Source organism: Macaca nemestrina, chromosome 14 (genome assembly GCF_043159975.1).
Source record: "Macaca nemestrina isolate mMacNem1 chromosome 14, mMacNem.hap1, whole genome shotgun sequence".
In the NCBI taxonomy this organism is placed as follows: Eukaryota; Metazoa; Chordata; class Mammalia; order Primates; family Cercopithecidae; genus Macaca; species Macaca nemestrina.
In genome coordinates, this window is record NC_092138.1 from 119,560,580 (window position 1) to 119,574,361 (window position 13,782).

Genomic DNA, 13,782 nt, shown 5'->3' on the forward strand with positions numbered 1-13,782 from the left:
TCCTCTGAGATGCTGCTGCAGCTGCTGTGATCTGAGAACAGCCATGCACAGGCATCAAAGGGAGGACTTCTCAAGTCTCCTCCAGGGGCAGTGACTACAGCTTTGAAAGACGTTGCACTGAATCCTGGGTGAGCCTGGCTTGGTCCGCAATCTAATCCGGGTTGCTGGGGAGACACACTCTGTTGTAATTGACAGAGGCTGTGGGTGGCAGCTCTACCAAGACTGATAATTGCAACTAGTCTGAGATTTACTATCCATACTTTCTATTTGATGTTTCAAAGGAAAGCATCGTGAAGTTCCAGTAGCAAGGAATTTTCTACAATCTATCACATTAAGATACAGCAGAAATGTAGCTAAAATGTTCATAGGGTCTATGCAGAGGAAGAGATGGGTCTATTTCAGGAAAAGTGCTTGCTGGCTTTTTAGAAACATAGTGAAATCCCTGACAAGTAAAAGGTTGTTTATACTTTTTCTTTGGAACAGAGGGAAAGTTCTTTCTTATTATTTGAATACATTAACTATATTTAAGTGTTCTGGTAGACTGAGTATTAAATATTCAAAAGGAAGTAATTCTGTTCGGTCTATTTCATTCTTTAAATGTAGCTTTCAAAAACTGACAAATACCTGGCCGGGTGCAGTGGCTCACGCCTGTAATCCCAGCACTTTGGGAGGCCGAGGCTGGTGGATCACGAGGTCAGGAGATTGAGACCATCCTGGCTAACACGGTGAAGCCCTGACTCTACTAAAAACGCAAAAAAATTAGCCTGGTGTGTTGGCGGACACCTGTGGCCCCAGCTACTCGAGAGACTGAGGCAGGAGAATGGCGTGAACCTGGGAGGTGGAGCTTGCACTGAGCCGAGATCACACCACTGCACTCCAGCCTGGGCGACAGAGCAAGACTCCATCTCAAAAAAGAAAAAATAAATAAAAAGTGGAAAACACCCCATATCTGCCCTGGCTCCGGCCATCTCCATGGAGTGGACAGAGCTTGAGAAAAGCTCACTGTGGAGGCGTAGAAGGCCAGGCCGGGCCTGGCCGGGCCGGGCCTTTGCTCAGCAGATGAGCAAGAGGGTCAGCCACCCTAGTGAAGAAGCCCATGTTTGCTATGTTACTGATGATACCCACATAAATTTCTATTTGCCTCCCACACAGACCTGGGATCTATGTTTGAGCAAGCGACTCATACCAACAGTCCCTCCATGCCATCATTTCCCTGACCTCCCCCAGAAAAGCCAGGCCAGGCAGCGTCCCCACACGGGCACTGGGGCCCAGGAAGATCCTGGTCCTGCCCCTCTTCTCTCTCGTCCCTGCAGCACCCTGGCTTGCTGTGGAAGCCCAGCAGTGATGGCTGAACCCACGTTCACCTGGGGCATTCAGAAGAAGCCTCTGTGCAGAAATCAACTGGGAAGGAGGGCTGTGTGTGCTGGTGCTGGCAGGTCACTCCAATGGATTTGCAGAACTCAGTTTTCAACACAGGTGCGCCACCAAGTCCCTCAAGCCCTTTGTGAGCCTAGAGCCACAGAGCCATTTGCGGCATTCTCACAATCTCTAACAACCCTGCACAGAGGCCCTGTTTTTCCAAAGGACCATAAAATTTTCCGTGTAGACAAAGTTTGACATAATGAAATAAAGTGAAGTCACCACTTCTATTTTCTATTAATCCACTCATTCAAACAAGTATCTCTTGAGTATGTGCATCGAATACTGTGGAATTAGGATTTAGTCCATGCCTTCAAGAAATATACATCACAGAAGAAAAGGTATAGCTTGTAACTAACAGTGCTGAACAGGCAAGAAATAAACATCATAGAAGGAAAGGTAGAGCTTGTAAGTAACGTCATAGAAGGAAAGGTGTAGCTTATAACTAACAGTGGTGAACAGGACAGAATTTCACAGGCTCATCAGGAGCCACCGAGGAGGAAGCCATGATTCACATCCACCTGCAGTAGATAAATGTTTCCCGGATAAAGTAACTTTTCTACAGTGATATCTGCTCCTTATTGTTTAATCCTGCTCGATAGGGTATTAAATTACCACTTTATGTGCTGCTTATATAAAATACATCATTGTCAGGGGAGGTTATAAAATAATACTTCACACAAGCTTGGGCTGTGAATGGTGTGAGGCAATGGGACGATGTGTTCCCGTGTTCTCGAGACGCAGAAGGGTCAAGACCCTGCTTCCCTTCTCCTCCCCACCGCCCTGTTCCCAGATGAGGGGTGGAGGCAATGCCGCCGGGCAGTCCTAGAGCTGGCTCCAGGGCCAGGACAGCACGCCCAGACTCTCTGTGCCCCATGTGACAAATACAGACTGTGGGGCAATCACCAATTTACCTGGCAGTGGGGAGAGTCCTTCGTCAAAAGCCTGTGCTTCCAGGAGCCAGGACAAAGCAGGAGCCCCTAGGAAAACAGTTCCGGGTGCTCCTGAAACCTGGGCAGAGTCACAGTCTGGCAGGAAGCACCAGTGATGCAGGTGTGCCCAAGACTGGGAGGATGGCCAGATGCCTGGAGACCAGACCGGCCTGCAGGAGATGACCACCTCTCTCTGGTTCGTTAGAGACAGACAGTCTGGGCTTCACTTTTGTATGTGGAGTCTCACAGTACAGAAATATCACAAAGGGATTAGACTTCGTATACCCCATTTTTTTAAATTAAAAAAACACAATTATTTCAACTAATTCTAAATCCAACAAAGAAAAATAAATAAGTATATAAACGCATACATCCAAAATGTAAGCCACAATCTCTTTACCCATAGGAGACCCAAAATTTAGTTTACCTTTTCTTCAGTATTATCACTTTTTTTTAAAGCCATTACTGAGGTGTCTCCTCACCGCCCCATGAGGAGGTTCATGGGCTCTTCAGGGCTCTTTGCTGTTTCATCGTTTTTTAGATTTAAGGGCAGGATCATTTTCCCACACTTGCTTGCTTCCCTGATCACCAATTTTTCACAAGGACATCATTGTGCCTCAGAAAACCTAGTAACTGAACTTCATTCAAAGTGAAAACAATAAGGACATGTTGGCTGCTATGACAGCATCCTCAGTCACCGAATCTCCCTGGGGGACCCGACACACCCCCAAACTCCTTGGAACTCCAGCATGCAGGTATCGCTGTGGCGGACAGGACTGACCTACCCTGGGGGGGCATGAAAGCAAAGAGAAGGAAAGCAGGTGACTCATTTAGGAAACTTCGGTGATTCTCTCGAGTCACGTTTCTCAAGGTGTCAGGGGAGAGCCACATGCAGGGAACCTCCTTGGCCTGGCAGGTGGCAGACTCCTGGGACCCTCCTCAGACACGTTAATCAGAGAATCTAAAGGCGGGTAGACTCTGAAAAGTATCTGTAAAGGAAGGACTTAGCTCTGCTGTGACCCCACTACACATGGGGTCACGCAGGATGCTGCTTCCGGCGTCCAGTCTCCATTTCACTCTCCTGGAAGGAACACCCATCAAGTCACAGAGCACGGTCTTCAGCGAACACCTTCCTGCGCGACCTCCACTGTCTCCCAGCCCTGCAGGAGTAGCCGCCGAGTAGGGGAAACAAGTCTTTGCTCCTGACCCGGCCACCTTGACGCTGGGCATAAGACCAGCACTGCTACGTCTCTGGGGAAAGGAGCGGCCCTGGGCAGGAATGCACTTGGCAGCCCCGGGGAGTGGCCAGGTGTGGACGACCAGGCCTCTGCCCGCAGACACGTCAGCACGGCATCCTGGAGCAGAACTTCCAGCCCAGCTGAGCCTACAGATGGCTGCAGCCCTGGACAGCATCTTCACAGTGACCCGGGGGACTGGGCCAGAGCCGCTCAGCAGGGCTGCCCTGAATTTCCAACCTGAAAAAGCTGTACAGTCGTACGTGTATGTTGCCTTAAGCCCCTAGGTTTTGGGGTCACTTGTCACACAGCGACAGACAGTGGATGTGCACGGACTCCCAAGGCCACGATGGCCTCTGCCGGCCTCACCCGGGCTGTCTCATCTGTTCCCGTGACATCACGTTTCTCAGAGCCAAAGGCTGCCAGGGCCCCCTCTTTTCTTCACGACGTCGTTACAAGCTCACGATACAAACTGAAAATACCCAATATGTAAAATACAACGTATGACGCAATACAGGGTGAACGCGCAGGCACATACACAGGCGAAACAGGCGCATGCGCGAAACAGGTGTATGAACACAGGAACAGGTGTACATGCATGAAAGAGGTGAACGTGTGAAGGTGCACACGCGTCAAACACGTGTGCATATACACATGAAAGCACCAGACATGAAGGGCTGTCTTTGGGAGCCTGGTTTTTAGACATCTCCCTCACCCTTTTACATCTGCACGATCACAAACACAGCACACCACACTACTGAGGGGAAGCCCCAGCTTCTCATGGGGGCACATGAGGCTTTTTATTTATGCCACAGGTTGCATCACTACATCCTAGAACTGCAAGGCCCCCCACTGCCAGGACTGAGTCAGGTACACCCTGTGCTCCAAGGACCAGGCCGCCTGCCAGCCCATACGGACCTGCCCCTCAGATGGTGCAGCTGCTTCTAAAACAGAGGCTCAGCCCTACCCAGAGACCTGCAGTACCTGTTATTAAATCAAGACTTGGCTGTGGGTAAACGTGAAGATTTTTATTAAACATGACTCTGCAACATTCAAAGGACCATAACTGAATGCTCCTTTCACAGCCACGGCGTGTCCAGACGCTCATGGAGAAGGCCAGGGCGTGGGAACCCACGGAGCCCCGACAAAGCAGACTCGGAGCTGAGTGGCGCAGTTAGCACCGATTTTGTTTGACACTTGCCTTTTATATTCAGAATAAAATAAAAAACAAGACGCAAAAATAGCTCACATTCTATTTCAATTCTCTATTTTTGTAGTAACTGGGCCCCTTTCCCTCTGCTTTCCCAGCCAAGCGATAAATAGGCCCAGCTGGGATTTGTCAAAGTCTGGACCTCTGTTGTAGAGTAAGTGAGGAGGGTAGGGAGGGGAGCAGGAGTGGTGAGGAAGATTGGGGGATAGGGAGGGACAGAGGAAAGGAGAGAGAGAGAGAAACCCCCGAGGACTGGAGGCAGGAGGGATGCTCCCTGGCAGCCTCAGGTTCCCCATTCCAAGGTAACTGAGCTGGCATCACGCACGCGGTACCGTCATATGACTTGGCTGACACACGCCAGAATGACAACAAAATGCTTGAGGAGAAGACTAAGCACCAGCATCTTCAGATTAAGGTAGTGTCCCGGTTTCACGCTTGCCTTGTATGACATTGTATAAATTGTAAAGATAACACATTTTCTTACCAGCCACGCTGTTCCCCAAATACTAACTATAACAAAGATCAGACAGCATCTGAGTACTGAGCGTGTGTTAAGCCCGGTGAGGTAGGCATCATTTACTTTGCTAGAGAAAGAAACAGGCTCTGAGAGAAACTTCCTGAAGCCAGGCAGCTGTCTCCAAACCCACCTCGTGCCTCCTGACCCTGAAGGTGGAGGACCCAAGACATTCACGTCAATAATTTACCTACATGCATGTCAGATTGAGATTCAGCCCCCAGATCTAATCATCTCTATGCAGGAATGTGTCAGGAAGGTATACAATTCTATGAGTTCGACCTGGGGGAACAAAGGCAGGCACCCTCGACACAGATGTAGGGCGGAGGTGGGCGCCCAGCGCAGGAGCATGTCCAGCCCTGCCCAGTCACACAGCCACCCTGCCATGCCAGTGCAGGAGCCGCCACCGCGTCTCGGGGAAAAGCAGCTTCTCCTGCACAGGAATCTACCCCTGAAAGTGTGCTCCTGAGAAGGTGTGGACCAACATCTCAGAAATTAGACACCGTGTAACACGCTTATCTATACAGCCTGCCTATGTCAGGGAATCACCAATAATTCCCATCTCGCCATCAATTATTTCTGGTAAATACTGGTTATTCTAAGTTAACTGAGGCAACACAAGAACAATATAATGGAAATGTCAGAGTCAATCAGCTCCATCTGCTGAAGAGCTGGGACTAATGATGAAACCTAAGGAATCCTGGAGAACGCAGCAGGATCCCAGACCCCGCGGACCACCCCAGCCTCCTTCCACAGGAGAGTTAGTCGTGGGGCCAAGGAACGGCTTTCCAAGGAATCTCAGAGGATCTCAAGGTCGTGAAAGTTTAATGGGAATTGAATATTTGCATCTGAGTCACACGAGCACATTAAAAGTAAAATTTCCTCTTTCCACTAGAATTATGAGCTTGCGGCGGCGACACTGGCTGTATCTCATGCTCGTGAGATGTTTGGGCACAGCCGTGCATCTCTGTGCCCATTATTATAATTTCATATTATAATAATATGAAAGAAGTGCTTGGGCCCTCGATCCAGGACCACAGACCCCACCAACGAGGGTCTAAACAGGACAAGCCTCGGCCTGGAGAGGCTGGTATCCGTGGGGGCTGGGAGGAGCACCAAGGAAACTCAGGGGCAAGCCCCACCCAAGCTCGGCATGTCCTACCCCACGCAGTCGACATCAGCCACAGGGATCTTTTGTTTTTTGTTCAGGAAGGAACATATTAAAAAGCCCGGGGCCCAGGGCCTGGACTCCTCAAAGCTCTCCACAGAGCCGGGTTAATTGGCACCTTCCGTCATGTTAAAATCAACTATATATGGCTGCTGAGGGCATCTCAGAGCAGGTGCAACGCTGAGCTTTCTTGCTGTCTGGGGAAAGCAGGAATTCCAGGCCTCTGCCTTCCTACCTCCCCAGAGGCTCTAGCCCAGATGAGCTCAACTTCTCCCAGGTGAGGAGCACAGAAAAGCTTCCCACATGCCCCTCAGGTCACACACGAGCGGTGCAGACCCTTGCACCTTGGCACGAGCCCTCCCAGAGGCAGAAGCCCAGCCCTGTGGCCCCGACCTGGCAGGAGGCAGCTGCTGGGGCCCCTGCTCAGGGTTCAGCACAGCGAGGTCCAGCCACAGCAGGTGAGACATCCACCATCCGGCCATTCATCTTTAACCTAAAACAGACACAGGAATTTGGCAAGGGGTTCCTTCCCCTGACAAACCCATCCTTCCTGTTCTCATCTCTCCCTCCTGCCCCAGTACTGCGCCCAAGGCCACCCAGCACTGCGCCCAAGGCCTGACTCCCAGTTTCACAGGGAATCCAAGACAATTAAGATTTTGAGAAACTGGGAGCTACACAGAAAATGAGTCGGTAAAGCCAGTGTCCACTGATCCTCCCCTCCCCACAGCGGAGAACAGTCCTCGGGATAAAACCCACGGGGCAGGGAAGACGCGATCAAGGTGGGCAGGACAGAGGAGCCACAAAGCAGGTGGTTCGGAGAACAAGGCCACGTGAACACAAAGCTAAAGTGCTCAGCGGCTGGAAGACAAAACACAGGAGACAGAAACACTGACCATTTAAAAAGAAAAGAAAAAAAGCAGCCTCACTCTTAAGAGTCCATCAAGATTTAAGTTCTCAAGTCACAATGTATCAGCACAGACTTCTCGTAATGTCTGAAACTTGGCACAGTAAACACGTGAATCAGTTCTCCCAAGTCCATCGTTTTCTTTGATGAGCCTCTTGAGTCTCAGGCTGGTTTCAAAGTAAGCCCTTCTCTGTTTGTTGATGATTTAATAATTAACATACTTGAAAACACATTGACTTCCAAATTAATCTGCTAATAAAATAATTACCACACTGGCTGTCATCCACAGAAAAAAACACAATCACTTTCTGGTTTTAAAAACATTAGAATTCGAAGCCCCTTTGCCCATCTGAACAGCCCCTGCTTTTGACAAGGGCATTCCAAAGCTAATCTGAAAAACTAGTCCAGGCCATGATCGCTGGGGCGTCGGACTTGCCTCATCACCCTACCTCCCTTCTGGAATTAGACAGAACTTAGACGCTTAGTCTGATGGGAAACATTTACAATCTATTCTCTCCAAAGCTACCTGGAGGATTTCCTCCACATGACAAAGCCTTGGTCTCCACAACCCCTTATCTGACAACTCTCTTAACCAACTGTCAATCAGGAAATTTTCGAATCTACCTATGACCTGGACACCCCTGCTTCCAGTTGTCCCACCTTTCCAGACCAAACCCATGTACATCTTACATTTATTTGATTGATTGTCTTATGCCTCCCTAAAAGCTATAAAACCAGGCTGGGCTCTGACCACCTTGGGAATACGTTCTTAGGATCTCCTGAGGGCAGTATCAAGGGCCATGGTAACTCATTTGGCTCAGAATAAATCTCCGAATGCTTCACAGAGTTTGACTCTTTGCTGACACGGTACCTTTCATGGGTATTCATCTGGGGGACTCACAATCAACCGGAGGCATCAGTTGCCCACTGTGCAGAAGTCTCTGCAGGACTGAGCCTCTGGCACGGGGACTCGAACCCCTGAAGCAGCAGCTGTCTCACGTCGCATGGCCTGATAGACCTGCACCTCCAGGGCTTCTCATTTCAGAGTCTCAGCAACAAATCTACCAAATGTCATCAACATCACAGAATATTCCTCGGGGCTTTTGGCTGTTGTTTCTCCCCAAGTTTACTCTAGAACCAGAATGGCAACACTCGGAACAGGATGGTTCTCAGTCACCGACCCTCCTGGTAAATACACTGTCTCCAAGGCCCTTTCCCGCCAGTCACAGCTTCCTTCATGTCAGGCTCGAAGACCACCTCCCCAAGAAGGAAACCTCTTCAATCCAGCAACCACAGCTCCTGTTCCCATCTAGAGCTTGTCTGCCAGGAAGGGAAGACTCCTCATTCCAGAGACAGCAGGTGCCACAAACTCAGGGCATTAGCCATTGCGAAGGCAAACACTCATGAAATTAATAGACTTTTTCCTCCTTGGATACTGACGTTTTCTCTTCTGGAGGTCAGCCAAGGCCATCTGCACGAGTCACGAGCGTGATGGCTCCAGCCCCTCCTTCAGTGTCAGGAGTGTGGCTCTGCTCTGAGACCCTCCTGCATCAGCCAGGCCATGCACCTGTTCCCACGACTGCTGTCAGCGGACTACAGCGATTCTAAGATAGTCAGCAAGCTGACGTTCCGAAGGAAGCATTTTAAAGAAAAATGTGTAAGTTTTACTGCATGAAATCAGCTACATCTTTTGCTACTCCAGAGGCTTGTTTTGCTTTCCTCAAGGTTCTCTACAATGATCCTGACAGTCAAGGTTCCCAGTTACAGGCAGAGGGTTGGGCAGGCCGCGTCTGATGTGTAACACACACAGAGGATCCACGTCAAAGGATTTTCCCTGTTCACCAACATCATCAGGACAAACTTTAAACAGTAATAATCTGTCTGTCTGGAAAACTGAGCTCACTTGAGGACTAATGCAACAAATGTATTTGACAAAGTTGCAGGTGGACGTTTTAGTGAATGAATCACTATTTCAAGGAGGATAAAGGCTCACTATTCAAAGGCATGTTTTTGTCAAGTTTTCTAATTTCAGCTTCATGCATTTAAATCATGAAGTGAGACTTGTACCTGATACATTACAGAATCTCTACAAAATAGACAAAATTCCAATTCTGTACCTTCACTCTCATTCTTTTCCATATGTGTACAGATGGTCGTAATTTAAGTTGGCATTCCAACAGGATTTCTAAATTAAACTGTCTTCTACTTTAAACACTACGTGTTAAACATTACACGTGCCATTGTTCAACATTTATAGCAGGGTCTGTATGGCCCATTTTAAAGATTTCTTCCTCACTAAAAACAAGCGTTTAAACAATAAATGGTCTACTCTAAAATATTCTAGAGACAGAGATACATTTGGAGAGTGGACACACTTAACACAGAAGTCCGCAACATCAAACAGGCACAACCGGCAGTGAGGGTGGAAAGCGCGCCATGTGAGTGCCCCTAAAAACACACCCAAGCCTGGCTGCTTAAAAGGAATGAATATAGCTCAACACTCCTATGTGAACATTGATGTGTCTACTGCCTTACAGAATCCTCCTAGCTGAGCTGCAGGAATCTTCTTTGGAACCTTTTCTCACCTACACTGCCTACAGGTGCCCACTGGGCTCCCTGGGCAGTATCATGTCTTTGTTTAGAATATCACACTATTTGGAGGCCTGTTTAATCCCAAGTCAGAGCCTTATCATAACTCAGACACCATCCCTCAGGGCTTGTGGGCCAACTTCGGCTAATGCAGGCTGCTCCACAGTGCCCTGCAGATGGGCTTGGTGCATCCACACGATTTTAAGATTTGGGGCTGCCGTTTTCTGCAGTCACAGATGCGGACTTACAGATTCATCATGACTGAAGGCAGCACGTATTTTTATGTGCCTTCTGTAATGGTAATAATCATGGCAACATTTCCTCGATCCTTAGAAAAGCCTCCTAACAGCAGTTGCATTCCACCCCCTTCCTTAAAATTAATAGAATTTACCAAACTAGGTGAAATCAGTCTTCATGAGAAAGTGAGAAATCAGTGTTCACACAATGGCATAGTAGCTGGGCATAGAGTGTACGTCAACATCCCAAACTAAGCACCCATCACAGTTATTCCCAACTTGCAGGAAAGCTAGAAAAATTAGAAGGCTTAAAACATAATTATAAATGAAAATAACAAGAAATCAAAGTTTTTGAGGAGCATTTGTTAGCCAAGCAAGGAAAGCCATTAACCAGTGCTGATTACATTGCATTTGATTACAGCAGCCAAAGACGTGTCAAGAGGAAGAGACTTTTAAAGATTAGTCTTTCGGTAAGAATGGTTGCTTAACAAGTTCAGACTACTGGGGTATACCAATTATCAATTAAAAAGCAAGGCAAACTAGTGTGAGTCATTTTCCTTAATCCTTAATGCGTCAAAAATTACCACATTGGCCAAGCTGGTCTCCAACTCCTGACCTCAGGTGATCTGCCCGCTCCGGCCTCCCAAAGTGCTGGGATTACAGGCGTGAGCCACCACGCCTGGCTGAGAACTGTTTGACAGAGGCTGAGGGGAGGCTCCTGTCCCTTCCTGGGACATCCACATCCCACCCAGTTTCCCATATCGACTATGACACTCGAAGCCTCACAGCAAGGGCAGCTGCATCCCCGCAGTTCTCTGCACTCATGCCACAGCTGCGTGAGCAGCCGCAGCCCTGGAGCTGCCACTCAGCCTTATCGTGCTGGCACAAGCACATCAGAGACTACCAAGCCCCCAAGAGGGAGGATTGGGGACCCAGGGGAGTGAACCAGGAGGGAGGAATGTGGCCCAGGAGAGTAGGGAGGAGTGGGGGCCCAGGGGAGTGAACCAGGAGGGAGGAGGGTGGAGTTCGGCCCAAGGAGTGAACCAGGAGGGAGAAGTGTGGTCCAGGGGAGTGAGTCAGGAGGGAGGAGGGAGGAAAGCGGTCCAGGGAATGAAGCAGAAGGCTCTGGGGGTAGCAAGTTCACACACCACAAATACCTCCCAATCCATCCGCGTGCAGGGAGGGGATGGAAACCACACAGGACCTGCAGCACTTTCTCCTCGCAGATGAGGAGTGAGGATACCGACTCACGCACAATATCAGAGCTAAATTTCTACCACGGTGGGGAGACGCTTCATAGACCCAAATGGGTACAAAAAGAAACCAATCATACAAGATCAGTGGATGGAATGGGATCAGAAATTTAAGCCTGTAACGAGTTTTCAGAAAAAACTTCACTTGATCTGCAAGATGACTGCAGCTCTGCTTGATCATTTCTGCAAATGTCTAACTCGCGATGAGCCATCTCAGAGCCGTTCAAGAGGAGTAACAAAATCAAAACGCCAAGGCATCCTCCGTATTTTAGATAGCCTGCAACAGTATGGAAATGAGCAGCGGTGCCAGAGCTTTCAAGTTTGTTTGAAGTAAATTCCAGCATGAGGGCAGCATCTTCCTGGCTGAAGCAATGAGGTGGGCTCCTGCTCACCGCATGGGAGACCAGCTTTCAGCTAAACTGCTGTTAAGGGTCTGCAAACCATGATCCCCGACCGAGCCTTGGCCAGGGATTTTTACACGTTGAAGTTTTCACAAAAGAAATATATGCAGAGACTTCTGTGGCCCTCAAAGCATCACACGTTGCCTACTCTGCCCTTTACAGGAGCTTCTAGCTTTGCTGTCAGTTACAAAGTGTTTCTATAAAATAATGTCACTGATTCTCAAGCATGCCAGGAAAAGTCACACTTCTCAACAACCCTCAATGGAGATGCACCATCCTGTGTTTCACACAGATTTTAGATTTTTAAAAGCCAAAATAAGGGAGGTAATTCAGCTAAGTATTATAGTAACACAATTTGAGATACTTAATGATGTGTGACAACAGAATACTTGGCATTCCTGTGAGGCAATAAACTAGCTCAAACACAAAATAACAAATCAAAGCATGTTTTGGCCTCTCAAAGTGATCAGTGAAATTGGAAATAACATTCAGTTAAATGACACTAAAAAAAAAAAAAAAAAAAAAAAAAAAAAAAAAAAAAGCACAAACAAAACAAATACTACTACACCATCACTCCTTAAATTTATTTAACTACTGCTGCCAAATAAAATGGAGAGACTTCTTACTGCAGGGTAATAATCGGCCATTGTCATCATGAAATAGACCGCTGTGCAGGCTCAGGCCCTCCAGCCCACAAAGGCAGGGGGAGGGAGGAGAAACGATGGCCAGAAACAAAGGGACAGGGCAACCATGACCTAGTCAGCAATTGTACCCTCCCACCTTTCTTCTGGACTTACAATTTTGGAGCCATCTGGGTTTACCTTCCTATGTCCATAAGTCAGCAAGTTCTCGAAGCCAGAAATCTACAATGCTTCTGGCAGCCAAGTCCTCTCGGCCTTCCCCCCATGTTTTAGGGCCTCATCAGCTCACCCCTGGATAGTATCAATGGCCCCGGAGCTCCAGTCAACCTTGCACTCCACAGACTCAAGTATGCCAGGAGCCACTCCAGGCTGCCACTGCCATGACCAAAGGCTTTCAGAGACAGTCGCCAGCACTGCACAAATCCATGTGGCTTCACCAGGCGCAAAGCGGCTCCAGCATTCCATCCAGTCTGTCGCTGCTACCATAGCTGTGAGTCTAGGATGTGTCAGGAAGGGAAGGAAGACACCATGTACATCATCTCATTTAAGCTTCAGTGTCACAAGGTGGATTTTGTCGTGCCCGTTTTATGGATCAGGAAAGTTTTAAGGAGGGCAAGCACAGGGCCCTGCTGACACAAGAGCAAGACCCGCAGAGGCCTGAGCATGACCCCCGCCCCACGCTCCCTGGGTCCTGATATCCACTCCTCCCCCGTGGGAGCCTGATCCTGGGTCTGCCTGAATTGCTACCATTCCTAAGACACGACTCACGTCTGTCCACCTCCTCCTTTATCTGTTTCCCGCAGCCCAGAGGCGTGTGTGCTCTTCCATCCAGACAGACATCACACTTCAGCTCCTGCATCTGACATCACTTCAGCCAAAAGCTTCTCTCAAACCTCCCCCACACCTGCCGGTCACACAGGTCTGCACCCATCACCTTTCTCACACGAATTCTCACATATTCCTGTGTAGCACCATCCAACTGATGATAGTCTGGGAGGAGGAAGCTTTGTAGATAAGTCCACGTTCTACTTTGCTCCCAGCCCTCCGTCTTGCGTCTTGCATGAGGCAACCGATTAACAGCAATTTCATTTCAGCACAACATTTCCATTTGAAGAAACGCAGAGCATAGGGCTCTGGTCATAATTAAAAGCTTGTTTCATTTGTCATTTGAAATTCCATGTACTGCTGCAACAGCAGCACCCCCTCCTCGCCAGGCTCTGCCCTAAGGACATCTTTCTTCCAGCGCTCGATTCCCATCAGAACCCTGGCAGTGAGAGCCC

At 48.7% G+C, this 13,782-nt stretch overlaps 1 protein-coding gene and 1 long non-coding RNA gene across 3 annotated transcripts in view; one reads left to right on the forward strand and one right to left on the reverse strand.

Moving 5' to 3' along the window:
• The window catches only part of LOC139358252 (disco-interacting protein 2 homolog C-like), a 62,045-nt gene extending 58,937 nt beyond the window's left edge, over window positions 1-3,108 (forward strand). The window contains exon 5 of the mRNA XM_071078726.1: window positions 604-3,108. The gene's annotated coding sequence lies outside the window, so the exon portion shown is untranslated. The remainder of the gene's footprint in view (window positions 1-603) is intronic.
• LOC139358253 (uncharacterized) overlaps window positions 1-13,782 on the reverse strand; it is a 127,959-nt gene that overhangs the window by 59,134 nt on the left and 55,043 nt on the right. The gene's annotated exons all lie outside the window — the stretch shown is intronic.